Here is a 15095-nt window from a genome sequence, read left to right as displayed (position 1 = left end):
GCCTGGAAGCCCCACTTGTGTTAACTCAACTAAAACTCCCTTATCATCAGAGATGTGAATGGTTTCAATCGTCTGAATATTTTCTACATTACACAGCAAGCAACTTGACACATATACTCTGTCAAGTCTACTCTCCCCCGATTTGTTTAGTCGTATGAACCCATTTCCTTCTCTTGTGCCTCGAAATAAACGCTCGACTACAACATGACTTGCCACTGACCTTGAACATAACGAAAAAGTTGAGTAGACGTCAGCCAACGGCAAGAGCACTCCGGAAGCCGTACAGTGCTTTATCACTGGCGATTTGACTACGAAGACCGCCGCCAGCCGTGGCTTTGCAGCTTCACTCGCAGATAGTTGGGATGGCCCCTTTGAGGTAAGTGCGTGCTCCTCCGGCCTCACTTACAGGCTTCGTTTTGTGACACGGGCGAAGAAACTGGGCCAGTACATATCTCGGACCTGAAGACTTACCACCTCCGAGACCCCGAGAGTGAAGACGCAGACGGTCAGCTTCCTCCTCTAGACCTGGACCAGGATCCTGTTCCCGGACCTTCCAGGCGCTACAGTTTGCGTCCCCGCAGGCGGCGCACGTAGCTGCCACTATCCTAGTCACTAAATCCTAGTGCTCTTGAATACTTGGTCTTTCTTAGTGTGATTTCTGTTTCGCAGTCTTCAACTATAACCTTCTGGGGGAGAGCCTTTTCAGGTTCTCGCGGTCGGAAATTGCTTTCTCACCGTCGTCCCCTATTCTTTCTCGCAGCTGCCATGCCTCCCCAAAGAAAGCGTAGTCGCGGGCCTGGACGCCCTCTAGGATCTAGTTCGTCTACCGCCCGGCCTCAGGTTCCGAGCCGATCCGAGCCACCAACTCACCAGTCAGTGGCTACATGGACCGTCGTAACGGGAGACAGACCGGTATCATGGGCCTTCCGCTCTCGCTGGACCTCTCAACCACGCCCGCTTCGCACCGACGACCCGGCGAAATTGCCTCAACCTTTCAGAGGCCTGTTACTGACATGCCGACACCTCAATGACCCCCGATTCCGCTGACTGCGGAGGAAAAGAGACTTCTATGTCCTCTGTGTCAAGTCCCTGAGCTGCCCCGTCGAACGCATCGACAAGGACCACTTCACCGAGCTAAGCAACAGTCCAACAGCGGGGACGTAGCCTCAGCGCTAGAGACATTGAGGAGGCACAGGCCCGACCTCTTAAGGCCTTCCTCCCCACCGAACCCTGGACACGACGAGGTCCTGGAGTTCGATGACGACGACCTCTAGAGATAACATTGTAATAGTTTGGCTTGCTACATTACTGCATTGTAGATGTTTTCGGTTGTGAAACTGTGTACGACGTTTTGCGGTGGGGGAAGTGTGGGGCGAAGTAGAGGAAGAAGTTGGGACGTTGGGGGACGAAGGAAGTGAGAGACTTGGGGGTAAAAAGGAGAACGACGAGGGGTTTGGGTGGTCAGTGAGGACGTGGAAGCGGAGAAGAAAAGACACTGTAAGATGTAAGTCATTAAAACAGCGGTTGTTAAGTATATCTTGTATTTGCATTTGTGCCTCGCCTTCCACTGGGATCGAATGAACGGGCTTTGCCCCCGAGAGTGGGAATAGGCTCCCACAACTGGTAGCGAAAACAAGCGAAAATACTAAATCAGACCCATCGGCAAGGCTACCATCATGAGGCGCGAGCGATCCTGGGTGTTGACAGTAGAGGTACGATCGTAAACACAAAAACTTTAGAACGTGGGCATGGGTTGTGTGCGTACTAATAGGTTATTCATAATTTCAATGTAGAAAAAAACTTTATGTTGCCCCACCCGTGCACATATACGAAATCATCTATCACCCGAGTACGTTTCCGTATCCTGCTCCTTTGCGCATGTGTTACAGTGGGCGTGTTTACCCGTGCATCTGTGTATCAGTGCCGTGTGTCCGTGCGTTGTAATGCGGAGTTCGTATACTTTTTGGGTTAAACAGGTAGCGACGTTGACATCTCGGAGCTGTAGGCCAAGATTAGCATGTGTGAACTGACGAATACAATGCATCCCCTGCTGCTGGCCCCGCGAAAAAAAAAATGGCATGGGACGAGCGGCCATGATAGCGTGAGTGTTAGCAGGAATCAGCTGTGCACCAACGATGTCATGTTGCAATGGCCAATCATTGAATAAATGCAAACGTATAATCACTGCGTCTAATCACTTCCTCGTTTCTGTGTGATATCACGGTGCCCTTCTGTTTGGAGTTGTCAAGATATGTGATAACTATATGTATTTCGTATTGATATGTTTCATTAAACCTGATACGATTTATTTTTTCTGTGTTCTCGTCTGGTACTGTTGCACGGGTGAGGAAAAGGGAATACAACGCAAACGAAGTGCGCTAACGAAAACTTGCCATAGCCAATTATGCACTACCTATTATTCATACTGCTGACGACACCTCTGACGCCATTTATTTACAATCGTAGTAGTCCGCGCAACGGATGGATGGCGCTGACCGTCTCTATCACGGCGTCATTCTGAAGACACAGGGACCTATGGGAGTTGCGCTACCTCTTTAGATATACCTTGGCACATCTACAACACTGCATGTCCCAAGGATATGGCCTAACCACAGAAATTACGTAGAAGAATATACTGCTGGCTGGATTTTTAAAGATGTGATTTTATGTATGACCTATAATGCGCAATAAACGATATATATGTGTTTGTATCAAAATGACAATTGCTTTCCGTCCCTATTTGTGGCATATAGCAGCTCTGTGCATCATGCAGGGTCCATATCACCTATGGCTCACGGACTCCGCACGGCAAGTGGAGCCCGCACCACCTGTGGTGTGCGGACACCATACAGCGTGCGGAGTCCGCGGACCATAGGCTCCTACGGATACGGACTCCTACGGATCATCTGTGGTCTGCGGACTCCGTACAGTGTATGATCTTCGTTTCATAATTCCGTACACTCTCTGTACGGTCAAACATCGTATGTTTTTTTTAATAGGCACCTTAGTGGCTTACTACTATGCATTTCACACTTCCACATTACACCAATTAGGGTGCAAATCATTTTGCGACCAACACCCTTTTTTAGAGTGTAAACCTCCTGGGAGTGTTGACATAATAAATTGGAACCCGAGAAAGGGACAGAGGAGGGAGGTGTTGACGTACACATTTCAGGGGTGAGTTATGACACCAGGCGATTACACCCTAAGGGTTCTCAGAATTTTAAGAGTGTAAACTGGGGACAAGCAGGTATTCACACGGTCCTGGTGTACCGAATAATTATCATAACAGCTACAGTAGAAGGGTGATGAGGTGAGGATTACATATGCATCTAAGTTCTTTAAAGCGGGTGTCAAGGTCAACAGCTACGAAACCATGGTTCCAGCTCCCCCATCCCATGTACGGGTGTTGGCACACGCTTCCTGTGCTTCCATTCCAAAGGCAAGGCGCCGGAAAAAGGGGGAGATGCGTAATGCACGAATATATAATACGCAATTTCAGCTCATGCGTTGTTCTGAAGTACAGCTAACATCAATCGCGGGAACAGCAGGGAATTGAACCATCTCAGGGAAAACAGGTGCAGGGATACGGGCAGAGATGTAGCCAGGCGTCATTCCAAGTAGTAGTGAAGTAGTACTGTCATGTATCGTTTCCATGAAATACAGCAGAGCCAGGTACTCACATGTTGTGAAGTCGAGGGCGAAGCCTTCCTGCATTTTCTCGACAGGTATTCAATATTGGAGAGACATTCTATATCTCTCTTCTATCTGGTGATATTCTGTACGTGTTAGTAGTATCAGATGACGCACAAGTCCCATATTCTGGGCCCGAACCTGTGAACGTGGGGAATCACTCGATCTGCTCATTAATATTTTGCTATTCTAGCACCTGTGCTATAAAAAAAGTCAGACATGATGTGAAAATTCCGTCCTGCGTTGAACTGCGCAAATTCCCCAACCACTCTGCCTTTTACCTAATGGAAAGGCACACCTCAGTGACAAGCACAACCGAAAAAGGGGGAGCTAAAGGCAACTGATTTGTATGCTCAATGACACACCAACATGAGACAGACGCGACACTGCTTCAAGATTCTCTAAGCCTGTGCGTTTGTACGATCGACGTGTTCTCTCCTTTGCATTGTCCCACGTCCATCCCCGAACGCGAGTGTGGCAGCTAGAGCTGCTACCTGCAGTCAAATAATTATGGTGTTTCCTTACACTGTGTGCGCTTTTGTGAGGGTGGCGAACGCCACACACCTCATTATCACGTATCTTCAGCGACAAAGCAATCTGAAAGCACATCAAACATAAAACGTATATCCTAAGATACACACACACACATCCCCATACAGCACAACTGCGTGTTTACCCATTGTGCAAAGAAGAGCAGAAAACGTATGCAATACAACGAAACCGGCTATCCATTTACCTGAATCAGCAGTTTGTCCTTTACGGTATCCAAAGCTGGAGTCTCGTAATGCCTCATTCTCGTCATCTACACGGTGATCGACTCTCACCGTCATTTTGCTACTTCGACGACTTGTATTTCACAAACAGAGCAACACTCGTGCTATCCTCACGCAAACGTCTCGCGAAAATGTGACGCGTTGATGGCACAGAAAATGTGGAGCGGTAAACCCCGGAGCCTTGAATATGAGTTGGGAGGCGCATTATACGTGTATGTGTATGTTTACACTTTTTTATTTTACTTAATTGTCTAAGCAGGTGCACAACCATTGTTTGTGCATGGCACATTTGCAGAGCAAATATTTACCTATGCGTTTTACTACATGCGGGCAGCAGTTTCACGCAGTCTCACGTTTTGAGGACGCTGCTGGCGGCTCCACGGGTCCACTCTCCTCACGTTCTCGCACCCAACAGATTCCGCCCGAAGGAGTGCGACAAGGAAGTGGAGAATCATTATCGGAGAAAAGGCGAAAGGAGGTAAAGCGCGTATTTGACGCCTCACGACTCCTTTTTTTCATTTTTTTAGAGTGGCGGAGCGGTGGAAATCGTACCAACGAGGTAGCAGTCCATTGAGCAGTTCATTTTGTCTCCTGAGACAACATCTCATGTAGGAGAAGTCGAGGCATACGAAATTAGACGGTTATTCGAATCGTTCGCGACATTGTTCGAAGATGGCCCAAGGGTAGCAGAGTTGGGCTCCCACTTGATAAAGTTACGCGAAGGCAGTTCTCGAATCACGAGCGCCCCTATCGTACACATCAGCTTCTAGGGAAAGAAGTAGAAAGGAAAGTGTGTCAACTCATGGATCAAGGGTTTGTTTACCCTACTCTGAGCGAATATGCTGACCCCGTTGACTGCGTCACCAAGAAGGACGGCAGTGTACGACTCTGCGTAGATTAAAGGGGATTAAATACCGATACAGTGGATGACGCGAACCCTGTACGCTTGGCGCGTTATGCTTTTCGGTCTCAAGAACGCCAGAGCCACGTTTCAGCGAACTGTAAATGTCAAACTTGCAAAAGACCTCGACTATGCGTCCACCTGTCTTGACGATATAGCGGTACATTCATCAGACTGGGATAAACATTTAGGGCATTTGAGAGCTGTACGAACCACACCAAAATATGTGAGGCAAACAGTGAAGGTATCAAGTTGTCAGGTTGCCCGTGGCACGACCCGATATCTGGAACACGTCATAGGCTCAGGTTCCCACGTAAGACACTCTGCAAAAATACGGCCAATTGCACGCCTAAGGAGATGTGCAACGAAGAAAGAGCTCAGGGATGTGTTAGGACAATGTGGGTACTATGGGGAGAACGTGAAAGTCTCTGCAGGAATTGCTAAAGCATTAACTGGGCATTAAGCTAACCGGGAAAAAGTAGCCAACGCGGTTTCTTGGAATAATGAGGCCGATGACTCTTTCCAGATTTTCAGGCTAGTCTCCCAGAGGCCGTTACGCTAGCGACGCTTGACCTCGAGAAGCCGTATTGGATCTTTGCGGACGCCTCAACATACACGCATGTCTAGCCCAGATCAACGACCACGGCAAATAAGTGTCAACCTCATTCCGACCAGAGGTTCTCGGAGACGGAGGCACGACGGGCTGCGATAGATCAAGGGACGCTTGCTGTCATCTGGGGTCTGAGAAATTTCGTCACTGGGTATTAGGGGCAAAGATTGCTGTGGTATCCGACCACAACGCGCTTGCCTACCTCACCAGCACAACACCCCAGGGATCTAAACCTTGCCCGTTGGTCGCTCGCCTTCCAACCGCACTTCCAACCGTAAGCACCATTCATAGGAAAGGAAGTGTACATGAAAATGCAGACGCTTTGTCAGGTCTTCCGTTCGCATGAGTTCAGGGCAAACTGGAAACTATGATGGCTAGGGTGTATGGACCTCGGCAGTCACTGGCGCTCACCTCCTCATGTTGTTCTTTTTCTTTTTTTCACGGCGCCATTATTATTTTAGTTTTAAACTGAATCGTCGTCGTCACTGCGTGCCGTTAAGCGTCCGGAGAGGTGAACAGATTCACTCTCAAAGCTTACGCACACCGGCAAATTTTGACAATTGCCAGTGATTATGTAGCAGTGATCAGACTGTAGTCTTCACTGTATCCATCTTCTCAGTAACATTGCTTCTTTTGGCCCTTGTTCAATAAGCATTTTTTTTGCTACATCACAGGGGCGACACATTTTTAGGGCGAGAGCAGTAGTATTTTTTAAATGTGCTGTGGAGAAGGTTTAGCTTGTCCCATCCTACAATTGGTAACACGAAAACTATGAGTGGCAACTACCGTCAACTATGACGGTATAAAGTTTGATTTAGTGCAACATGAGTGTTCCGAAATTTAGCATGGTGTGTAACGTAAGTGTGATCAGGGTGTTTTGGTGGATTACGCCCTTCTTACAGAGAAAAAACACCGGTGGCGCGTTCCATAACGGTAACTATGACGGTATCGACGAGTTTGTATGCGGTGTGGCGCAGAAGGCCACTTCAAGAAAAGACTGTGCGGTCCCGGTGTGTGCTCGCTGTGGTGATTTTGGGCATGAGAGGTGCGATGCTTCATGTAAGCGCTGTGGTAAGGATCATGCTGTATTCGAACGTTTGGCTATGACATGGGCCTCCCGTGTTTCTGGTGGCGATATGCTATGAACTGCTTCCGTTGGAGCGCCTCCCGTGCATGTGCTGGCGGATGAGAGTGCGGATGAGGGTGCTGAGGTCGTATGTTCAGCGGGAGTTGCGCACCGTACCATTAATGTGGCGGTAAAGCCTTTCGCTGTTAGTGATGGCAGCCATAATGTTAGTGGAAATGCAGTTAGTGGTGAACGGTGCCGGTCCCTGCTGTTAGCGCCGTTACCGGTCCTGCTAGTCCAGTTAGTGTTGCAGCAGTAGTCGTCAGTGGTGGTGCTCTTGATGCAAAAGATGTTTCTCCAGTTGAGAAGGCGAGTGCTGTAGTTGGAGGCATTGTGGCAGGGTGTAACTCCCAGATTACCAAAGCTTTCGGGGACGAGGACGACGTTGTTGCGTCCTCAGACTCCGAGCGCTTCGTGATTGATGAGAACCCTAAGATAGTGCACGTGAGTGATACTGATTTTACTGGTTCTGTCGCTAAACGTGTGCGTGAGTCCTCTATGATGACTCTCAAATGGGAGATGAGTCCTAGTGTTAAATTCGCTGCATTTCCTTTCTCTTTAATGTCTCTGTTCAGTCTTGCAACCTTAAACATCTGAGGGTTTAGCAGGGAGGCGAAGCAGGTGGAGGTTGTCGATTGGGCAAAGTTGGCAGCTGTGGACATCCTCCTTCTTCAAGAGACTGGTTGCCTTTCCTGGCGCGCGATCAAGTCCCTCGAAGATTCACATGACTCAGAGCTTTCTTCAGTCTTGGCTCGCCAAGTTCTTGCCGTTCATGGCGTCTATCTAAGAAGCACTCCTGAATGGTTTTCAAAGTATGAGCTTTTCAAAATACTTCCAATCTCGTGACACCACCTCATTGGTCATGGCAGCCTATACATGTAATCGTACTGTGAACGTCTAAATCAACTATTTGCGTTCCTTTTTTTAATCCTCAGTTTGCAGTGTGCACAGGTATGTGTGTGTTGTCGACACAGGATCAGCGGAGGGGGGCGAGTTTTTGTATCGATCCCCCCTCGAGCCCCCCCCCCCCCACCTTGGAGGTCTGGCTACGCCACTGCTCGCCACACAGGGCAGGTACGGGTATTTTAATGTTCCTGTCATTTCGGGGTACCGTCCTATGGAGCTACACAGACACCAAAGGTAGGGAAGTGGCGGTTGAATTAGAGTACGGCAATAGTGATTTTCGCATTGTTGACGTTTGGGCCCCTAGCCGTCCCAGTGAGCGCTCAGATTTCTTTCGCACAATTGACCCTTTTTTCTGTGGCAACCAAAATTTGCTCTTGGCGGGCTACTCCAACTGCGCGATAGACCGACAGCAAATAGAAAACTTGATCGCTTAGTAAATTCTATTGGCTTCATTGATACTTGGTCGCACGTTAACAGGAATGCCTGAATGAGTTCACCTGGGTTAATTCCGGGGGCCGCCACAGCCGATTGGACAGATTTTACGTCTTGCAATGATTGTCGGGTTTCATCTCCAACTGTGTGACGCGACCTGCTGGGGATCCCGCAGATTATTTGTCTGTTCTGTTAACTTTATCTAGTCTGCTAAATTTTCGCTCTGGCTCCAGTTTCTGGCGCCTGATCATGTCTTTGCTCAATGACCCCGTAATTAAAAACGGCGTAAAATATTGACTTGCGGACGTTTGTTCCACGCCCTATTTTGGGCCTTGTCACTGTCAGACTCTGAAGTCGGATGCGGCACACCGTTTTCGGCGTTGCGGTAGACAGCGCGCGCGTGAACACCGGCAGTGTAGAGACACACTCAGGCAGATGTGAGCTGTACTTCGCCACCCTGACTCACGCAGTCCTCAATCAGCGTCCGACATCGAGGATGTGAGGAGGCGCCTAGTCTCTCTCCGAATGCAGTCCTGGCGAAAATTTGTTCCGCAAAGCAATGGGGTGCGCTGGTGCCGGGAGGCATAGTGCTCCCGTGTGTTACTCAAGTGCTCTGTGGCAGAAAATCCGGACACAGGAATCATTGAGTTTCGGTCAGCTGACGGTTACATTCTTTCTGGTCCAGGTGACATTTAGGAAGCAATGCGTGAGCATTGCGCGGCTCTTGATGAGGAGCCACCTCACTAGGAGTCTGTTGTCAGGCGAGAGTGTCCACTGCCGGCGAAACAAATGGATAATGTTGACTCAGGCACGCTCACGCAAAATGAAGTTGTTGCTGGTGGTGTTGGTGCTTATCGTCCGATTACTTCACTGACGAGCGATTATAAGATCCTTGCTAAAACTCTTCTGTTGCGCGTTTCACCTCTGTTGGAAAAGGTGCTGTATTCTTGCGAAGCATGTTCTGCCCCGGCAAGTCCTCAGACCGTCATAGAACCGCTCTTCGTGATGCCATCCGCTGGATTAACAGTGACCATGCCTCCTCTGTGCTCACATCCTTCGGTCAATCCAAGGCATTTGACTGTGTGCGACACGCATACCTGCTCTCTCGGCTGAGGTCATACGGGTTTGCCATTGCTTGGGTCAGGTATGCAAAAACATTGTATATGGGCGCTAGAATCGTTCTCTCTGTCACTTGTGGTGTCCGTCTGGATGTCATCCCTCTCCCGCCTTGTACGCCATCGCAATCAATCCTCTACTGGAGAGACTGTGCTGTCTCCCCGTTGCATTGGCACTGCACAATGGATGCCCTCCACCACTTTTTGCATTCGCTGACGACATCTCTGTGATCCTTCCTCGCGAATGTTCCCTAAGACCAGTTTTGATGGCGTTTGACGATTACAGAGCTGTTTCTGGGGCAAGAGTGAATAGATAAAAAGGTGCAGCACTGTTTTGGATCCTTCAGCCTTCCTACGGGGCTCCTTTCAGTGTTCCAGTGAGACGAGACGTCAAAATTCTTGGTGTGGCTTTTGATTGCACTGGCATATCTAGTGTAAACTGGCCGCGTCTGTTTAATCGTTGCAGAGCTGTCCTCCGGCAGCTTAAGTTTGGTGATTTTTACGATAACTTTTCGGGTTCACCTGATGTTGATCTGGAACTACAGTCGCTTGCGGTTCCATGGAGTCGTTACGACGGCGCCACCACTAATCTGTAGTGTCATCACTAGACACCCGTTTTGTTTTCTCTGGGGCCCTTCGGTGGAGTGGGTCGCAAGATCCCGGTTGCACCGTACACTATTTTTCCTATTACCTACTACACTATTACTATTTTAGTATCAGTTTTAAAACTGAAGCAACATCGTCAGAGCCTGCCGTGAAGCAGCGGGGGAAGCGAACACTTCCACAGTTAATGCTTATGTCACACTGGCAAATTTGGATAACTGCCAGTGATTAAATGTAGTTGTGGTCACTCTGTAATTGTGTCTTTGCAGCGACCTTTGCAGTAACATTTGTACGTCGGTGGATCTCTCTTAGGACCGTTGTTATCCGGCGTTTCAGTATAGTGCGCTTCTCGTGTTCCTGTTTGTGTAAAGGAGCCTACCTGGCAATACGACTGGTTGATGACAAAACATGTCGGTGGATCATCGCTTCAACTCCACCTACGCGATGGAGGGAAGCAAAGAGGAGCCGGTCCTTCATATATTCGTGATGATGATGAGTGAATTTTATTCAAAACGCAAAAGCAACAAAGGCCCATCCAGAGCCACGACTGTGTTAAAACTAATCGATTAGTTTAAACACAAAGTATTCATAACGTGGCATAAAGCATGACCGTAGAAACTAAAACGTAGACTATCACGGTGCATTTAAAAGCCTAATACCCCTAAAAAGCTAAAACTTCTTGAAGTGCGTATAAGAGGTTCATAATTCAGCAAAATATTCTCGATATCTCGATAAAATTCATGAAAATGACGACGACTATGATGTTGTTGTGGTAGACAGGTGGTCAGGCTCTGTAGAGAGGCTCACAGAGAGTTGCACTCCACAGCGCAAACATTGGGGTGCATCCTCCCTGCGCAACAGGAAACCATGTGTCAAGTGTGTGTGTGTGTGTCCCATCCTGAGTCGGCTCCAAGTGACTTCAAACGAACGATTTTCGAAAGGGAACCTGGAACTGCGTATGCTACCCTTAATGAGATGTAATTTGTTCATTTTCAGAGAATCCCAGTCTCGCTGTCATGCTACATGGATTTTCTTCTTCGGGACCGATCGAAGGTCGTGATAAGGACCCTCGAAAGGAGTTGTGTCATTAGAAAGAGCAGCAGCTGCTGCTGCAGCATCCGCGAGTTCATTGCGTCTCCGAAGATGGGCAGTGAGCGAAATGAAGGAACAAATGCAGTTCTTCACTACTTCTTTTGCGGACGATCCACTGAACGGCTACGATATCAGGTGACCCAAAGGAGCAGGTGTTCTCATTGGGACAACTTCGGAGCTTTTTTCATTAAAAAGTCGATTAACGGCTTTTTAGGTAATTAGTCTTTCGACGGCTCAGCAACAGATGGCCAAGAACGTCCGCCGGCCCAGAGATGATTTAAGTGAAAACAGGATGTCTATAGCCCTCATAGTTTTTTGTGTGAAAAAGTTGCATCTAAAAGAAAAGACACCCTGTATGTTTTTTTAAAGCAAGGGCACAGACAAGACGGTTGCACCGAGGGGCGAAACGCGAGCCATGAAAGACTTGCGAGATGAACTTGTTCTCATCTCGCTATATTAAATCTAAACTAAAAATGTGTGGGAAATAGTGAGGCCTCCTATAAACCGCTTCGAACATTAGAGGAACAGGCCACAGCTCTTGGCAAGCACATTGAACACACCTCAAGTTCCTTGCATTACACTAGCGATATTCTACAGTAGAAAATGATACGTCCGATTCTGAGCGGGGCAAAAACTCCTTGGCACCACAACACAGCAACTCAAACCAGAAAAATGTTTGTTTTTCGCAAAGACTGGAAATTATACGCATGAGGATAAGAGAGGTTGCAAGCAAGCTGGTGGTATAGATCCATAACTTAACACCCGAGACTAGGGGACAAGAAAACGACAACACAGGTGTTTGAGACCTTGTCTCTGTTGTCGTTTTTTTGTCCCCTAGTCTCGGGTTTTTAATTCATGGATGATATGCAAAGCACGTGGGACGAGGGGAAAAGGAGGGACGGGAAAAATGAAGGTCAAAGAATACAACTGAAAGCAGGATGAATCGACACAGACTAAACACTAAAGTTTGCCTTTATGGAGTTTATCTACCAGCATGCCTGTGCTTACGCAATTTCATCTTTTTAACTTTTACTTCATTGTGATGTCTTTTATTATTTCATGACATGTCGTCTTTCCTGCAGATTACCGGGATGATGTGTACGAATAGACGTGCGCGTCTCCTGAGGCAGTCTTGTCACGATACGCCATACTGAACTGGTTAAGACGTCCGCTCGCTCGTTGGAACCATGGTCGTGCTGACAACTCAAAAGTGAGTGGTTCGAATTCTACCACAGGTTGTGCTGTATCGAAGTTTTCCCTGATTCTTCTGAAGTCGGTCCAGGACGCATAGTAACCCAACTGTCTACCACTCCAGGTGTACTCCGCTCATAGCCACAGTTGCTTCGCGGCAACTAACAAGGGATTTCAAAAGAAACGATGCTCCATGTTCTGCAGTTTTGTGTTATTAAAACCGCACGTTTGTCACGGCCATAGAGGCAGCATTGCTTGCGGTGGTGTTCGCGGGGAGTTCTTTTTTCTTAAAGATCACCACAAACATCACATCGCATGTATGTCTCTTTTCATAAATGAAACGTCGTCGTCATCGCGTGCCGCCACGGTGCGGGAGTGGCGAACATCTTCATTCCTAACACTTCCACCACACCGGCAAACTTGGATAACTGGCACGCACGATATGTGACAGTGGCGTGATTCGGAAACCGTGCTTGTGGCGATGTTCGCAATAACTATTTGAAATTGGAGTCTGAATGAATTTGAGTCTGTTTGAGATGCTACAGTAAGCCTGCCGCTGTGGCCGGCCTTCCATTTGATGCCAATACACGCTTTGAAGTCTATTGCGGTACTGTTCTCGGGGAGATTTTTTCTTAAAATCCGTTCTAGAGTTACCACTGTTTGAGACTCTAAAGGAGCCTGTATCCCATCTTACAGTTGACAATACGACCCCCATTGTGTAGTTCTCCTGCTTGATGAAAATATATACAATCAGGGTTGTTCAGCTTTTGTTGGATCATATCCAGACCACTTTATTCGGATTGTTTAGTGATTTTCTTCAGATGTGATGTGAAAGACAAGCTGCATTCAACGTCACACGGAAAACGTTTTCTTTATTCCCGGTGTCTTTTTTTTTGTAGTGTTGAATGTTTGCAAAAGCCCAGGTACACTGTTTAAAAAAGGGTGTACTTTAACTCCTTTTTTGCCAAATACATAACACCCGTTTGGAGAGTACAATTACGCTAAAAATGGTGTCTCCTCACTCCCTCAAGGGAATAGCATAACCCCTTTCTCCCTACTGGAGAGTAATATTACTCCCCGGCAGGGAGAAGGTGTTATGCTACTACCTTGAGGGAGCGAGGAGACACCCTCTTGAGCGTAATTGTACTCTCCAAAAGGGTGTTATATATGTGGCAAGGAAAGGAGTTAAAGTACACCTTTTTTTTTAAGAGTCTACGCGCAGCATTAGTTTTTAACTTTTTAACTTTGTGGCTTTTAACTTTTTTAACACAGCAGCTAATACACGCGTGTCGGATCCACACCATTCAGTCACGTGTGCATGAACCTCCACTTTTCGGGAAACAACAGAAACTGACACAATGTTGCTGGGACAGGCAGTTCCGTAAAGAGAAACTATGGGAGGTCACCGGAAACCAACAAGAGCAAAGTATATTTGTACTCTGTGTCACATTTCTAGAATTGTATACGTTCTCTAAATGAGTAGAAATCCAGCGATAAGAAATATCCAAAAATATCCGCGTTATTCGTTATAAATAACTTCTGATGATGGGTGGGGAGTTTCATCGCCGGGGGCGATACTTTATCCTGGAGGTGAAGCGGCGAATGAAGGAATGGGTCCCGTTACATAGATGATCGAAGTCCTGTGGCGTTCAAAAAGGCGAAGAGAGCCTTGAGTACAGAGCGTTGGTGAGCTGGATGCGAACAGGGACCAATCAGTTTTGTGAGGGAGAGGGGACGGGGGTCTAGCTCGTTGAGGGAGGCGAAGAGTACGGAGCGGGAAGGGTGGTAGTGTAGGCAATGGAGAAGAATGTGCTCGAGATCTTGTACAGCACCGCAGTGACTGCAGTGGGGAGAGCGGTCTCAAGCGGTAGCGCCACTGTGCTGTGAAGGCCACGTCGGGGCGCATTCGATGAACTAATGGGGCGTCTTGACGAGAGATATGTACTGGCATGCGGAAAGCGAGCGCTGGGTCAACTCTGCTCAGCATGGCGGGGGGGGGGGTAGTATGTCGGCGGTCCGTTAGCGGATAGTCAGACGAGCGCAATGTTTCGAAGTATCCATCTTGCATAACGAACTAGCACTGGGAGCGGGACAGAAAGAGGAGACGACAGGACAGGTGCTAGACTTCCAACAAAAAATTTATTGGCAACATAGTACCGTCTTTAAATATGACACTCAGAAGGTTAATGTGTCATCCACACACTCGTCATCCTTTTTTCTTGTCCCACGTTTTTGGGAATTTGACTTCATTATCAAACAGAGTGATAGATGCCTGACTCACACACTGTTGCTCATTTTTCCTTATTTTAAATGCCTGTATTATTTCTCTGGTACGCTGGTCACAAGAACGACCTTTTATCCTCGTCTCCGGGAATCTCGGAGAACAGCCACACGTGTTACAATGCACCGACAAGTGACCGGACGGGGTACCCCTCAGGGTTGCGGCTTGCTCCCTTAGCCTAATGTTTAAACATCTTTCCCTCTTTCTGTCCCGTTCCCAGTGCTAGTTCGTCATGCAAGATCAACACCAACACGCCCGGTTTTTCACCTTGATGTCATTTCGAAGTATGGACCGCCGATCGCCTCTCAGCAGTGCAATACTTTCCGAGTTTGGTATACCACATGGAAAAGAAAGTATTGTTACGAAAGTTAG

Source organism: Ornithodoros turicata, unplaced genomic scaffold (genome assembly GCF_037126465.1).
Source record: "Ornithodoros turicata isolate Travis unplaced genomic scaffold, ASM3712646v1 Chromosome88, whole genome shotgun sequence".
Lineage (NCBI taxonomy): Eukaryota > Metazoa > Arthropoda > Arachnida > Ixodida > Argasidae > Ornithodoros > Ornithodoros turicata.
This window is presented reverse-complemented; position numbering follows the sequence as displayed.